General features: G+C 31.7%; 1 long non-coding RNA gene across 1 annotated transcript; it reads left to right on the top strand.

The window, feature by feature from the left end:
* The first annotated feature begins 1,448 nt into the window (after positions 1-1,448).
* Positions 1,449-3,624, top strand: LOC149541917 (uncharacterized). Its single transcript, XR_016355166.1, has 2 exons — positions 1,449-1,541; positions 3,341-3,624. It is a non-coding gene; the product is annotated as an uncharacterized LOC149541917 (long non-coding RNA).
* The last annotated feature ends 552 nt before the right edge of the window (positions 3,625-4,176 follow it).

Genomic DNA, 4,176 nt, shown 5'->3' with positions numbered 1-4,176 from the left:
AAATCCACAATATTGCACAAGAACCAATGAGAAGGAACCACTGAATCTCTATAATCAATGCTAAAAAGAAACAATCTCTACTACAAATGCCCTCACAATCAACTCAAAATTTGCAATGTGTAAAAATTTGAATACAAAAGGTCTCTCATAATGAGGTGAAAGTATAATATATAGAAAATAACCCTAACTCGAATTCCAAAATCATGCCTAGGAAAAATCAACCAAAAATGATAAAATCTATGAAGGAGCCTCTAAAAACTGCTCTCAACCACCTACCCAACTGATGGATAACTCAAAAATTGCCTCTAGCTCCTCAAAATCATGCACAAAAGCTTAAACTCAGACACATTAAGTAACCCAAAAATATAGCATGTAAAATTGCTCCTAATTATGCAATATATGCATAAAATAGGCTCTCAATGTGAACAATATGCATAACTAATCTCAACTACCCCAAAAACCACTAAAAATAGCACTCTTCAACCCTATCAATGCATGAGAAACTCAAACTATCCCTAGCCTCCAAAAATAGCTCCTTACTTAAGTGTTAACTGAATGTTCTTTCTTGAAGTTCAAAATTAGCCTTCCTACTTCATCTCCTTGCATTTAGGCATTAAAACATTTGACTCTTATAATTTTCTTTAATTAATTAATAAAATCAATGGTCTTATAATTACGACCACTTGACATATTAATTTTACAATTAAAGCTCTCTCTCTCTCTCTCTCTCTCTCTTTTATTATATTAATTTAATATTAATGTGTTTATCATTATTTTTATCATTTTCTATAAACATGTTTTATATTAAATAAATATTAATTTAGGAAATTATTTATTTTTAATTCTTTTATTTATATTGATATTAATATGTTTATAATTAACATGTTATTTGTTAATTTCAAAACATATTAGTATAAATATAAATAAAAGAAGATCATAAAATATAATTTTTATTAGTTAAATATGTATAAAAATTATTTTTATAAAATATCATCTATTATACATTTAACTAATAAAAATAGAGGTTTTTTTTTTTCTTTTTTTTTCAAAACTCCTAACTCCTACCTCCAATATCATGGACCCAAAATTTTCTTAAATGGAGTTTAAGGGCGGCTTAGGAAAATGCCTAAGGCAAAAAAGAAAAGGTAAGTCAATTCATTTTGTTTTGTCTTTGCCTTTTTACTCATGTATTGGGAGAAAGATGAAGGGTTTCAAAACCCTAGACGCAACCATGGATGGAAAGTGCTACGATTTGGATCTTTCTATGATTATCTTGTTGCGATTTGGATGCCATATTGCTGCCATGAGACACATGTTTTGGATGTGTCAATTTTCCTTTCCTTCCTGCGATTTTTCTTGCTTTGTTGGGCAGACTTTTGGGCATTTTTTGGACTACATACATGACTCTTTTCCTACAAATTTTTTACATTCTTGTTGTAGACTAGATGTTCTTGCATTTGGCCATGGATTGGCTTTGAGAGCTCACAAGTTTTACCTTTCTTGATATGTGCTGGACGCTATTCTTATTGTATTCTCCATATGTGAGTTCTATGTTCTTATTGTGGGTTTGATCTGGGCATTTACTTATGAAAATAACGTTTGGACACCATGTTCTTATATTTGTTTCAATACTGTAGCTATACAAGGTATGGGTTTACATTTTCAGTTATGTAAAGCACCATATTTTCTTTAAATGAAATCAAAGACCCTTGCTGTAGTGTATTTGAGTTTGGCCTCTCCTTCATGTACTGTTCAGTATACATGATACTCTGTAAGATATTGCTGGTTATAGGAAAGGAATAAACTTATTTCTTGCTATGGTTGTTTGTAGAAATTGTAAAAAAGAAACAAGGATTCCTCCTTTGCATTCATCATATTGTATCTTTCATTATGATATCTGATTTTGATATCTCTTTTCATTCATGACTTGGCTGCCGTAAACTCCTTTAATTCATGGCTTTGCTATTGTAAAGATTTGTCTCTTTCTCTCATACACATTTGTAGCTGAATATTCCTTATTTTCTATTTAAATTGGAGTTGTAAGTTATAAATACCTAGAAAGGCTCTTTTGGAGATTCTTGTTGTTTCTTGGCTACTTGAAAGCCCTTTTAGCTTCTATATGTGATATATCATATCAACTGAAATTTTAGCTTGCTTTTGCCATTGTACATGAAGGAACAGATGTAAAATCTATTTTCTTGGCATGATTTAAAGGAACAAATTTTTAACTTACTTTTATCCTCTAAAGATGGGGCAGTAGCATCTAATCTTTTCCATTCCATTATTCTCTGTCTTGAGTGTATGTTCACCATCAGCAGTAATGTATTTAGAATATTTTATTCCCACTAGTAGATGCAAGTTTTCTACTTGTCCAAATATCAGTATCAACTTACTTACTTACTTCCAAAAATTTTATTGCAAATATCATGATTGATTATATGACCAACATCTGAGCATTCACTTAAAAAAATTTCATTTTAAAAAAAAAAAAGCAAACATTTGATATTTGCACCTCCTTCTTAAGAGATCCTAAACCAATTACACATTTTACAAAACCTTTTGCTCCTGTATCTGCAAGGTGATCTTCATTCTATTTAAATTAACTATTACTGTTGCCCCTGCATGTTTTACACAACCCATTCTTCCATATGATTAGTTCTTCCCCAACCTTTCCAACCACATTCCTATTTCTCGTAGCTGTAATCACTTTACCAGTTTGTGCCCTTGTTTATGCACATTATATTTTACGTAGTAGATTTCACCCCTTTTCTCATAATTCATTAATCTGATCTTGTGACTAATTGCATCTTTAATTCTTTCTATATGCTGAAGTATACTTGCAAAGATCCTTGAAATTCCTTTATCCTAAGACTCAAACTTTATGTGTCCTCCATGATTTGACTGGAAGGTTTCATACTTGTATTTTAGGTATGCCCCTGGACTGTCTCCTCTCGTCCTTTGCCTTTGCTGCTACATGATTCAACAAGAAGGTTTCATGCTTGTAGTGTATGCGTGTTCCTTCAATGATCTCCTCAAATATTTGGTCTTCATCTCTCCTTGATTTGACCAAAAATTTTCATGCTTGTAACTTATGCACATCCTTTAAATGATCTCCTCAATGTCTTCAAACTTGTATCTGCGCATGAAACAAACATGATTAGTATTAAAAATCTTGTGTTTTGTTTCTCTTTTTCTCTTTCTTCTGGCACTTTCTTGGATGTTGATTTCTGAATTTCTCAATTTTCATGTTATGACTAAATGATATGAAGTAAAGGTACACATGAATGTTTTCATTGTTCAATTCGTATGAACTGATTCCTTTCTTCATCATTTTTTGCAGGTTGTTCATGAGCTGGATGCTGGCCCTAGTCTTCTTCAGCTTCAATTGTCAACCTCTTGCTCAGGCAATGAAGGCTTCCCTTCTATCTTTCCTTCATGTTATTTATTTGTAGCATGTTTTTGTTTAGCATTGTAATTTTATTGCCTCCACAAGTTGTGTGGATTCTTGAATGCTTTGTAAATTACTGTATATAAAATGTGAACACTTGTACATTAGCTGAACATTTCATATTCCTTTTATATCTATATATCAGCTCTGAAATGAAAGTGATCAAGTTTTCATTACATCAGTATTCCATAATTTCTTTTCAGCATTCAGTTTACTCTGAAACATATGATATCTACAATGTAAACATAGAGTTTTAAATCTAACAACAACTTGATAGTTAACCATTTAGGTGGTAGGCTAAATAGGTAACATTTTTGGTGACCTCTCAAGAGTGTTTGCTTGCTAAACAATTTCAGACCAGTTGCCTTATCCTATCCATTGGGCACAGAGTCATTTTTCATGTATAAAACTGAACCTTCTCATTTTAGAAAACTCTAAAACTCTAAAAACTAAAAACAAACTAGCTTGAATGAAACACACCACACCAAACCAAGCTGAAATCTGACACTGAAAACTGAAAACTACAAAACAAATCTGTTAGTTGCCATATCCAATTTTGCAATCTCTTTCTATTTGCATGAGCATCACCTTCAAAAGTAACTTCTAATGCATTCCAAATTTTATGAGAAGTTTGAAATGTCTTTACCTGATTATATTCATTCTCTAGAAGAGTTGACAATAGGGTTTCTCTAGCTCTCAAATTAAAGATGAATAGATCCCTTTCTCCC

This window comes from Cupressus sempervirens, chromosome 8 (assembly GCF_028749045.1).
Source record: "Cupressus sempervirens isolate cs-2001-9-10 chromosome 8, ASM2874904v1, whole genome shotgun sequence".
NCBI classification, from domain to species: Eukaryota; Viridiplantae; Streptophyta; class Pinopsida; order Cupressales; family Cupressaceae; genus Cupressus; species Cupressus sempervirens.
This window is presented reverse-complemented; position numbering and strand designations above follow the sequence as displayed.